Genomic DNA, 13,038 nt, shown 5'->3' on the forward strand with positions numbered 1-13,038 from the left:
GTGAAGGTGTTCTCCTGAGTAGATACTTACTGCATTACTTGTTTACTTTTATTCCTTCAACAAGAATCTGATGAGCACCTTGTAAGTTTCAGGAACTTCTGCTCCAAAGGTAATTAAGACAAGGTCAGTGGCCTGGGAAAACTGACAGCTCAGCGAAGGGGTTGGTAATCTCTATTGCCTGTCAACAGAGTTGAGTAGTTGCAACAGAGACTTCATGGCCATGTGGTCTGGCCCTCTGCAGAAAAAGGTTGCCAGTCATGGACCTCATGGAAGGTAGAACGTTATGGAAGAGCTCGGAATGTTCTCCCAAATCCTTCCTCTCCTTCCAGTGAAGTCTCGCTCAACTGGCTCTCTTCCTTCCAATGTCACCACTTTTGAATAACCTTTGATTGTCCCTCTTCTGGATTCATCCAGGTCTCATTTACCCACATAACTTTCTTTCGTAACACACATCAGTTTCTATAATTATCCATTTTCTTGGTGATTATTTGATTAGTGTCTGTTTTCTCCACCAATATACCCTTGATTACATGCCTAGCACTCTTCTAAGCACTTTACATATATTACCTCATCTTAATCCTCTCGACAACCCTATGAAGTAGGTTTTGTTATTACCTCCATTTTACCAAAGAGGACCTGAGATAACCTGCCCAGGTCCCTAGGAAATACCACTCTCCATATGCACTGATGGTGTTCCAGGTATTGGCTTTAGAACGTGACTATTTGAGGCTCAAATTCTGACCCCATCACTTACTTCCCAATTATGCATATGGACCCACCATGGCGGATCTTAAGCATATGTTTGTTGAGTGGATTAATGATTCAGCATCATGAGCCAGTACTATTCTAGACAAATCCACTCAGTACTGTGCAGGCAGAAATGATGAGCACATTTATAGCTGATGTGGGAGGATCAAAGGAAACTACACACATGACCTTCATCTTTCTAAGTTAACTCAAGACCTCAGAATAAGAGACAAGGGAGCAGGCACCCTTTCTTTCCCACTATTACTTGATGCAGCTGAGGGCTTGTCCTCCTGGTACCCCCCATGTGCCATATCTAGGTTGAGATCATACCTCCCCAGCTGTCCTTCATGTTTTTCTGATCTGCACATTTGCAATCAGCTGCTCAAAGCAATTCCTTTTTTCCAACCTCTTCTTTCCTCCCCCAGACTCTATTAAGCTTTTGGAAACATAAAAGCAGCTAGCGGTTACCCGAACTGAACTTGAACTCTAAACCTCAGGAGATTCACCCATCACTGAGCTGCAAGGCTCCCTGGGCTTCCAGCTGCAGCAGTTCTGTGAAGTCAGCACAGTGAGCCCACGGGAGACACCATATTTTATTTTTCAATCAAGCGTGGTGCCGTCAAGTATTGCTTAAGTGGCTCAATATCAGCACTTTTTTTTTTCCCCAAATAACTTGAGTTCGATGTGCATGAAGTTTCCCTGTTTGAAAATGTGTTGGTTATCAAGATTTTCCGAAGTCCTGGTTTTTCTTGTTCTGAGCAACTGCAGGCACTTCCTTCTGCTGTGATCCCCTGGGCCCTGCTTGGCTGGCGGGTCAGCATACACCTTTTAGCGGTAAATACACTCTTATGACTCAAGATGGAAGCAGTCGAAATCAAGCCCAGGGACGCAGGTAGAGGGGGGCCCCAGGCATTTGGTTCCTAGTATTTAGGACTCCTTCTCTTCAGGTTGATCGTGTAATTCTGTGCTGCTTTCAGACTGAGCAGTCTGTGAGGAGCTGGTTCACAGGCAAGATTCCCCTTCAGGCTATCATTCTGGCTGGCTGTTCAGAAGGTGCTGCTTCTAGCAGAAATTCTGTATTGTCACCATGAATCCTCAATCTATAAAGTTACTATAAGGGAACTTGATTTTGCAAGTGAAAAGTTCCCATCTTTCAGGACCCTGATTTTCACAGGATAGCCACTGCAGCACCTGGATTTTGCCAGTTCCCTTCCCTGGAGCAAAACTGGTTCTGGACTGTGTATCCTGGACATCTGTGTAAGCCCCGTCCACTGTCTTCCAACATGGCTGGAGAGACCCTGAAGTTGAACTTGGTGTTGCTCTGCATTCATTCTGGGGACTCTGTGCGGTGTGGCCAAGAGTGATGTGTAACATCCCCAAGGTCATTGCATATGAGGGAGAAAGGGGATGTTGCATGGCCATAGGCATCATTGGACTCATTCTGAGGAGCATCTAAGCCACAGTGTCACTCTTTGTTGTCTACTAATTCAACAACAGCAGCAGTACTATCTCCATTCCTGACCCCAACCCCAGTCATTCCGTATTTGGAGTCAGAGGCATTCAGAGCCTTGGCTCTAACCAGCTCTGGGTTGATTCTCTCTGATCTGAGCACCAAGCTTTTAGGGGAGGGCCAAATGAAAGCACCTTGTAAATGAACATTCCAGATGCATGGTTATTAATATATGTGAGTAAGTTGTAAACTGTAAAGCACTGTACACATTTGAGGCATTATCATTTATTAGTTTTTAATGTTTATTTATTTATTTTGAGAGAGAGAGAGAGAGAATGGAGAATGAGAGAAGGGCAGAGAGAAAGAGGGAGAAAGAGAATCCCAAATTGTCTTCACAGTGTCAGCACATGGAGCCTGATACGGGGCTTGATCCCATGAACTGTGAGATCATGACCTGAGCCCAAATCAAGAATTGGTTGCTTAACTGATCGAGTCCCCCAGGTGCCCAAGGTATTATCATTTAAAATGTGTCTATGTTATTATTACTTAGGTAACTGTGATATTATTTATGTAAGAATTATAATCATTGAAATAATAGGAAAATATAAGATAAATAGGAAATTGGCCTATCTAAAGTAGAAGATAAGCAATTATTTTTTCCCTTCCCTTTAAAGGTAGGCTGAAAGGAAGTTTCATCATCATATACAACATTTATTTTGTGTCCACAGTGTACATCATTGTTGTTGTTTTGTTCATGTTCAATATATTTATCTGTAAGATTAAGTTCCATGCGGGCAGAAATGATACCAATTTGCTCATCACTTCTGCAGACAGCAGGTGTTTCATGGATGTCCACATAATGAGTGAGATCAAAAATGATCATGCACATTTGTCCCAGAATCTGTTTCTTTGGAGATTTGCGAGGAAAAACTTTGGGTATCAACCATCGGGATCCAATGTATGGCAGCTTTAGTCACCATCAAAATGCCCCCAAATCTTAATGTCGGTAAATGAGTCTTTTCTATCACTGCCCATCTTGCCTAGCACTATATGAGCAGCTGTATCTCACAAACCTCGGGAGGTAGGGTTTTAAAATATATGCTTTATTATGATTCGGTTATGATGAGGNTTGAACCACTAAATAGTGCAGGCCCATCTTGCCTAGCACTATATTATGAGCAGCTGTATCTCACAAACCTCGGGAGGTAGGGTTTTAAAATATATGCTTTATTATGATTCGGTTATGATGAGGCTCACAGACTAGGAGACAATTGCCTTTGGAAAGGTAGTTTGTTACTCACCGTTCCCAAGAAGAGGTGGACACCATGCCACAGGGATGCACACACGGCAGTATCGGGGTTAGTCAGGAAGCAGAGGGACTGAGGGGAAAATGTGTGCAGGAGCCTTTACGGTGGTTTCCTTAAGAAGGAAGAACAGGCAAAGCAGGGCAAGCCAATTTAGGATTGGTGAGTTGGAGTAATTTCAGGGCCTTCTGGGACATTGGGGCTATTCCTAGCAATCTGGCTCTTGGTCTTGGGGTGAATAGAGCAGGACATAGTGGCCTGGAGTGTGAGGTCTTGAGAGCAGAGGAAGTTGGGTGCACGCGTTCTGGATGGGTTGGCTTGCATATCAAAAGAGTGTTCCCAGGAAAGCCCTTTGCTGTCTCTAGGATCTGGCTGGCCCCGGGAAGGGTGGTCACTGTGGGGTCAGCAAGGCCCCAGATGTTAGATCATTGAAAATACAGAAAATAAAAAGGCATGAGCAATAAATGCAGGGTGGTGCTTATTCATATTTTTCTGCCCAGGAAGATGTGGTTCTGAGAGGTGAAGTGGCTTGACGAGGCTCCAACCACAAGAAAGAGGGAAAGCAGTGGAATTCAGACTTCTGGACCCCTTTGCAACCCACTGTGGGCAGCGTCTGTCAGCAATAGTTGTACCCTTTGTTTTATATCAAAAACATCACCTGTCCAAGAACCATGCTATTCAGGACTCCCTTTAGTAGCCAGAGAGAGAGAGAGCCCAAACCTTAATCAGTTGAAGTGAACAGGGCCATTTATTGGCCTCTGTAGTGGGAAGGGCCTGATTGTGGCTGAAGGCTATGATGGGGGATTGCTCCTCTACACTTACCTTTGCTTCTCTCTCATGTAGCTTCCATCTTTCCTCTTGCAGACTGTCTTTCTCCATAAGGCTGGACTCCCAACTTCCAGAAGTTTCTGAAAATTTCTCCTGCCTTCACCACCTGAGAGGAAAGAACTCCTTTCCTATTGTGGGAGGAATGCAATTGGCCTGACTTACGGCTGGCTACTCCACAGGCTAATTCTTGTTACCTGAAAAGTGATGTACTACCATTACCCCATTTCAGACCATGAGTCTATCTGGGGGGAAGAGGAAAAAGCAGAAAGAGATCTATCACCAAAAAAAAGAAGTGGTGTTTATCTTAAATTATTGGATGTCCGCCATAGGAAGATTTGGTAAAATTCAAAGTATGATTCTCAGCTTCTCACTTATCAAAATTGGATGCTTTATCAATTCATCCAAGGCATATTTACCAAAACAAATCCCAGGGATATCCCAGCTGTCATAAAATGGATGGGAAGAAAAAAATAATAATCTCTTTCATCACACAAAAGAAAAGTAAATTTCAAAAAATCAGAGCAGTGGTGAATGGGGGCTGAATTCTGTTTCAAGTAAACATGAAAGGCAAGGAAGTATAAGTAGTCAACAGTTTTAAGGACCAAGTTTCTCTGGGCGGTGCAGCACCTGAGAGTTTGGCTTTTGAGAAAACCAAGCTGGCCCTCACAGAGTCACATCTCAAACGAGGAGAATCAGGCTTCTGCAACTATCTCCAGAGGTCAATCAGTAAAGGACAGGGAGAAACCAGTTCCCTTTGCAAACTGGAGACCCTCCACCTTGGTGTTTCTTGGGAATCAACCAACTTTTGACTTTTGTGGGAAATCAGGAAAAACATAGTCTTTGCTTGATTTAGTATCAAAGAGTCGTTCCCTCCATGGGGCAAAAATTACATGGAGCGTTTTGTTTTCCTTGGTCTCTATCAATGATAAGTTATTGCATCGTATAGGAACCACTCCCCACTCTCTCCCAAACCCACCCGTGATTTGCTTTAATGGTTTAAGTCCAAGCCTTCATAAGACAAAGTTAGTTTAAGATTGGAACTCAAAGTGGGGTATGGAGGGTTTTGAACAAAAAGTCCATGTCTGGGGTCCTCAGTCCCTGGACCATCAGTAAAGGAATATGTGAAGGCTTGCTAAGCACTAAATGCATCAACAAGTGCTACAGAAATCAGACAGCAGCCAGCACCAAAGTAAAAAATGGTCAATGCACATAATGGTTGCCTCAGCTTGTGGTTGAAATTGTAGCAATTTCTAGGAATATACATCCTTCTGGAAGATCAGAATTTCCAAAGAGCAGTGACTGGGCCATTGATTAATATAAAAAGTAATCCAGAAATTAAGTATTATTATCTAAAATGCGTTGTTGTTGGTTTTTTTTACATTTTGTGTGGTAAGCAAAATATTTTTTAATATAAAGCTCACTGAAGGATTAATCTTTGCGAGGGACTCTGATAAGAAAGTATTTGGAACTATTTGTGAAAGTTGCAGGCCCATTGCAGGTGGCTATGATGTGACACAGGTGATTGTAATGGTGATGGTGGTGGTGATGGTGATGTAGGTGGTGAAGATGTGTATTTAGGGTTTAGCACATTTCTAAATGCTCTATCTTTGTGGGAGAAGAGGAGATTTCATTGTCTCAGATCCTTAAGGTCAGATAATGAGAACCAAGTGGGAAGGTATTTCTAGCAAGATCTTTGGGTTATATGAGAAAAGTATACCAGAACTGAACTCCTTCCCCAAGTTAAATTCCTCCCATAAAATTCTGGGAGACCAGCCGGAGAAGGACATAGAATAATCATCAGTGTTTATTCTGAGGGTGCAGAAAATCCCTTAGACTCTAACGTGGATGAAGTTTTAGAACCTCATCGCATACAATTCACTCATTTTTTCAGAGGGGGAAATGTGAACTTTATAGTGGAAGGTTTGGGAGGTTATTTAACTTTGATCAAGTGCTCAAAGCACAAGGAAGAAGCAGGACTAAGAGTGGACTTGTGACTTCTGGTGACCCTTTTGTCATCTTCACTGTCATACACTGAAGGAATACGTTACAGGCTGGTGTGAATTTGTTCTGTTTGACTCTAAATGGCAATGAGAGCCAAAATGTGGAAGCTATAAAAGAGACAACTGAGCTGAATATATGGAAACATTTCCTGGGAGTGAGAGCTGTACAAAGATGGAATGGGTCACCATCGTTCAAAATTTAGTGAGCAGTTTTGGAGAAGTGGTGAGTCTTCTCTCATTGCAAAGATGCTAGAAAAGCATGAGCATTTGTGGGAAAAATTAGAGAAGTTTCCCTAGCATTGGATATGGAGGTGGCATGGAGGATTTTAAGAATCACAGAGTCTTACTGAATCTGGGTGGAGGTTTGGAATATTGGCCAACATATAGTGTAAGGACAAGGAAGTCAGGCATTCGCCCATGATGATCTCTCCATCCTCAGGATTCATAAAATCTTGTGGCAATTCTCAATGACCACATCTACCCCACTGGGTTAGTATAGAATACTGAGGAGGGATGTGTTCCCTAAAACCCCACGTAGATCAAATACAGCTTCATCCAAGACTATTCTTGACAAAATACAGCAGACATTAAGAACTCAGCAAATAGTCACTATTCAATATGCTGTTACCAGCTGATCTTTCTTTTGGCCACGAGACAATTTTTGAGAACATAACCGCTTCATGAAGAGGCACTTGGATACAGTGATACACTGTGGTACACATAGGCTTTGGAATTAGCCAAAATGCATTTCAAATCTTGGTTCAAATATGTAACCATTCAATGGCACAATGACAATCGTTTACTTTTCTTGAACCCCCTGCCTTTTCATTTGTGTGATCAAGTAACAAGATATGTCTCAGAGGGTACTTGGAGGGTGTAGGAACGTGGTATGTAATATATCCAGCCCAGAACATGACCTCTGGGGTTAATGCCCTTTGTCAGCTCCCGTTGTTGAACAGCTCCAGTTGTTTAAAATATGTTTTCCTTTGTCCTGTTGAATAGTATCTGTTTACTTCACTTCCACTACTGCCAACGGATCCTGGATACAGCACTTGTATTTTTCACACTATGCAATACTTCTGATATTTCTGCCTTAAGCTCCCTTATAGATCTTTGACGTCAGTGGGGCATAACAACCAATATTTGACCATGCCTGAGAATGCACAGTGAAGCCCTTTTACTTTGTATTTCTAGTGGTGACTGGTCCTTAATAAATACAAAAGAGTGTTGCATTCTATTACAGAAATAAATACCAGCCGATGGTATAAATGAATATCTTCTATATTGCATTTCTGCAATTTGAGGATAGCAGTGCAATGCATTATAAAAAGATCAATCATTTTGTCATTATGGTCTTCTTTGGCTTCAAACCAGTTTATTGGATTCTTTAGTTTCAAGTAACAATAAAATAAATTGCCTCTTATATTGAAAGGGAAAATATCATGTTTGAGACAGGATTGAGATTTTATGGCTGAGATAAAAATGAACCCATTGAAAATACAAGTTCTGATCAACGGGGCAGTGAATTATATGTGGATAAGATCTATTCTTCCTCCTTTTATTAACCCTGATAAAGTGCCATTTGGGGCTTGATCTTTGAGGATGAAGGCTCAGCATTTGATTCAGGTACTTCTTGCCTTTTAGAGAGAAACAGAATGAGAACTATCATCTATTCTAATGTCCTTGATTTGCATTGAGAGAAACTGAGATCCAAGTCTACCCTTTGAAACAACTTCTGCACACACATCATCGAGCCCCAGAGTTGCTCCCCTAACTTGATCCAACAGTCATGATTATGGGCTCACAAAGTCTTAAAGCCATTCTGCAGCTTGGTGATTATCTGGTCATTCTCATTTTACAGCCGAAGAAATTGGGAAGTAAATGATTCTTCAAGGTCACATAGAGATTTGCCTGCAGATTTGGGGGCATGAGTCTGCTGGTTTTGGACCTTTCTAGATGATCCCATTTCCTCCCACAGAGTGCTAAGTACCTTGTTATGGAACGTGGGTAAGTACAGCAGAAAAATAAAACATCTCCCTTCCCCCAGAAGAAGTTATGATCTTAGGAGACAAGATGTCTCAGAAGACCAGGATGGAAGAACTAAGAGAGAGAATTATGCTTTGCATTCTTTCCTGCCTCTGTCCCCATGCAGTTCTGCACTGTACCCTGGCTTCTCAGAGGCCTCTCTTGTCATCTCAGCCTTTATCACGAAGAATTGCACTTGTTCAGTTAACTTTTCTGTTTATCATTTGTTTTTATGTCCTTGCCACTTGGCAAGGCAGTGCCTCATGCTTTTCAACCCATAAACTCCAGGATTGGAAGTTACTAAAAATACAGAAATGTCAGAACTTTCAGGAAACTTGGAGGATAGGGAAATGGAGAAACAGCGTACAGAGCTTGATATGTTCTAGCGCGCCTCTCTCAGCCTGGCCTCTCCCTTGCCCTTTCCTTCTCTCTTAAATTTGTGGTGACATTTTAATTAAAATGTTGACAGAAATCAAACATACACAATAAGCCCAGGAACACAGAACATTTGTGGATGGAAGCTGCATTTTTACTCACATGGAAACTCCCAGCTTGTATGATTCATTTGTGGGAGTCTTATGCGAGAAGGTTGGAGAAGAAAGTGTTAGAAGAAAATGGTGGGTGAAATCACGCTCTTCAGAGAATAAGAAGAGCAGTAGATGAGGTGGGGGAGAGCCTGTCCCTCTCACCCCAGCAAGGGCCCTGAGAGTGGCCACCGAAGGGCGAGGCCATAGTCAGTGATATCCGTGGAAATCAACCTTCCCTGGTGTTAACGGGAGCCATTAGGTCACCAGGTTGACCTTGTTCGGATAAACCAGAAGTATTGGTCCTGAGCACTTGTTAGCAAGACCCACTTACGTTAGCATAGCCAGACCCAGAGGAGCAGAAAACGTGGGGAAAGCACTCTGAAGTGGGACCAGCAGGAGGGGCTGGACCTTGGCACACAAGGCTGTAGCAGGAAACTGATTAGACCCAGCAAAAAGAGCTTTCCAATAAGCATCCAGGATCTAATAGAAAAAGAAATTGCATGGGGGTGGGGTGGGGGTGGCAACATTGGTCTCTGTGATTTTGCTGCAGGGGTTGAGGAGGGACACAGGGGAATGCATGTTCATTACCTTTGATCATCACCCACTTCCTTAACCATCTCCCTGAGTGTATGCATCCAGGACACCCTGGAGTTTTGGAAGAGGGGGAGGCAGCAAGGAAAGAAGATGAGAAGAGGAAGAAAGATTAGACCACTATGGGGAACGTGCTATCTACAGAACACTGTCATTGGTCGAAACAAAGCAGCAGCAATAAGAGGTATCTCTCAGCTCATTGTCCTAGACACCGTGTTGGAAACAGGGACACAGGCCCATGGCTCTGTGCATGCCTTTGCCTTAGCTCTTATGTCTTATTTTAATTGTCTATTTGCCTGGCTTTCAGGAGGCTGAGTTCCTCCAAAGCGAGGACCGTGTTCTTTGCACTGTTGTGTCTGCTTCGTTCAATCCCGTTACGGTAGAATGACTGGAATACATACTTGCAAGCAGAGATGACCTTGAGAGTGAAGCAGTGTTGTTAACATTTGCCCCTGGACCATATGCCTAACCCGGGTTTCAACGCGCAACTAGAGGAAGCCTTGCTTGTAAGTGAGACGGTCACTGAGTCAGCCCACCAGCTTCGATGGGTGAGAGCACTGTGACTCTAATTTTGTTTCAGTTGGAACACCTTATCGTTGTGAGTTCCGGGGTTGTGGCTACGCAGAAACCCAGCAGGAGACAGACGGGTGTGAGACTAGGCGTTCCGCAGCCTGCCAGAGAATAGCAAGCCTCCACCTCAGGAAAAGCATGATAAGAGGGTGAGTTGGTGGGATCTTTCTTGGCATCCCCAGGCCTTTCTGGGGTGGATGTATATGCTGAACTCACATCAGAATAACTGCAGAGAGAGAGAGAAAAAAGACGAAGAAGAAGAAGAAAAACAAGCCAGACAAGAAAAGTGAGAGGGAATGAATATCCCTGCTGGAGACAATGACTAATTTAAGCAGGCTAAGAGATTTTTTTTTTTTTTTGCCTGTTCCTTTTGCAAGGCTTCAGAACATTCTATGACAGCTCGGCAGGCAGCTTGGCAATGTCAGAAGAGACCTGGGGAGCGGTGAAGAAGTGGAACCAGAATATCACTGCTGAGAACCTGGAGATACTTTCTGGAATTTTCTACCCTAGAGATAAATAGGAGAGAAGAAAAACCGTCCAGGGAGGGTAACTTTCTTCTCTACTCTCATTCACTTTCACTGGAGGCAAAAAGAAAGGAGTGGACAGTCCCATTTGGCTGGATTCTTAGTACATAAAAAAATCGGTTAGAAAAAACAAAAACACCTTTTCAGTCTGGTGATGGAGGGATCATCTTAGTGCAAAATGAAGGTGCCTGGTGAGAGAGAAAACCTCGCTCTTTCTAGTTCCGGCTGGCCCCGTCTCTGAGCCTCTCTTTCCTACCAGCTGATCTAAGCTCTGACAGTCTCCCCTGCCTTTTCTCTGCTGTCAGCATTTCAAAGAGCCTCTCTGAGGCCCAATGTGTGTGAGTTTCAAAGAAAGAGGCCACTCATTCATTGCCAGGCGGTGGGGGGGAAAGGGGTGGTGGTGGAGGTTCTGTCCTTCAAAGCCTCCCCGGAGGCACCTGCCCAGACTCAGGGGCTGGACGTCCACAGGCGCAGTCAGTGGATCACAGTTTCTGCTGGCAAAGGAGCCCTGCGGTTTGCATCCGTGGAGTGGAGGAGGCCACATTGCTCTCTTGCCCTTTTCCCTTGGTTTCTTTTTTCTTCTCCTCTCTACTTGGTTAAATATTTGATCTTGTAGCCCTTTGAGGACTAGCACACCTGCTTCTCTTCCCCCATCCCATGCGATTCACAGGCCTGTGGTGTATACAGCCTTGGGTTGCTAGGCAACTCGACCGTGGTGTGGTGTGTGTGTGTGTGTGTGTGTTGGTGTGTTATAAGAGTGTTCTGTACATGTGGTATGTGAGAATACATACTGTGCTGTGTACCTGCACATGTGTATCATATGTTTGTATTGTGGTGAGCATTTATATGTGTTGTGTGTTGTGTAAGTGATGTATGCTCTGTTATTTGTATGGTGTGTGTGATGTGCATTTGATGTGTGTCATCTATGTGTTTATTGTGTTTTAAGTGGGGTGTGTGTGCATTTGTGTAGAATGTGTTAGCACACATGTGTGCCACACGTGTGTTGTCTGAAGTGTGTGGCGAATGTTATGCACATGAGCCATGTTGTAGGTTTTGTGTGCATGATATGCAGGTGACGTGTGCTACGTACACGTCTCTGTGTGTGGCACATGCTGTGTATGTGCTGTTGCACTATGAGTGTGTGTGTGTATCATCAGGTGTGTGACATCATCGCTGTCTTATGTTGCTCACCTGTGTTGAGTGAGCTCTAGCTTATCTGTGTGTCTCTTCAGCTTTCAGGGGCCTAATGGGAAGACATTCCTGCAGAGATCTCTGAGCAGCACAGAAGACGGTGGGAGCCCTGACTGAAAGAAGGAGTCGCTGATCCTTCTGGTCTCTGGTCTCTGCCAGTGTATCGGCCACAACATGGCCCGAACCCCTCCCTGGAGCTGTGGCCCGCCCCCAGTCATCACGCATCTGCCTTTGCTTTCACACCGAGCTGTCGGGTGCTCACTCTGTCTGCACCCCCCTCACTTCCCTGTCACCCTGCCACAAGAAGGGGAGGCGTTCCTCCCCCGTCCTCCAGACGCCACTGAAAATGGCCTCCCTTTTGGCTTACAGAGAACTGTTGACGCAATTCACTGGGCCCTTTCTTATCCTTGTGTTACAAAAACAGCTGTAAGCATCGTTGAGCATTTGCTCCAGTTTTCAATGCTCTCCTCTTCTGAATCCTGCAGCAGCATGTCATCCCTCCTCAGCCACCTCCTGGGCCCACCAGGGTCGCCCTTGCCCTGCCTTCTTTTTCAGCCTGGGTTCGAAATGTTAGTTCCCAGCTTTCCATCACGGTTCCCACACTTCAGCCTATTCACATCCCCTGGCTGATCACAGTTCACATGTTCAACCTCCATTTCCTGCTCACAGATGAGCCATGAGTCCAGACTCAGCCAAGACCCCTTGTGGGTACAGACCTGAGGTTCTACGTCTGTCACAGGCATGGCTGTCCATACTGCTGCAGGTGAGCTGCTGGCCATCTGTGAGGGGATGGGGGCATTCTCCCCACAAGCCTGTGGGGGGAATAAAATGGGGTAAGCGTAGGGATACGCCCAATGGGCTACTAGGCACTGAGAAAATGTTGATCTGTCTTAAAAAGCAACATGAAAGTTCACGGAGTCAGAGATCATTTTCAGATGGGAATTTTTAGATAGGCTTTTAATAGAAAGTGAACTAAAATGATAATATTGAAATAATGAAAGTGAGAACTCTCTCGCCAGCTATACAGAGATAATAAAGCACTTTACAGTCTCTCCTTTCTTGATGTTGGGAAATCTGTGGGGTTAGAGGGCAAGGGTTGTTTTCTCAACTTTGTAGATGAGCAAACTGTGGATTCTGGGATTTCCTCAGTTTCCCAGCTGAGCTGGGATGTCAAGTTATCTGCACCAATTCTGTGTTCTTTCTGCCACTTGTCAAGGACAAGTAGTGACCAACTGGCCAGACTGAGCGGGGCCAGCTAGTTCTGAGCTCAGAGTGGAGGTC

This window comes from Crocuta crocuta, unplaced genomic scaffold (assembly GCF_008692635.1).
Source record: "Crocuta crocuta isolate KB4526 unplaced genomic scaffold, BGI_CrCroc_1.0 scaffold179, whole genome shotgun sequence".
Classification (NCBI taxonomy): Eukaryota; Metazoa; Chordata; class Mammalia; order Carnivora; family Hyaenidae; genus Crocuta; species Crocuta crocuta.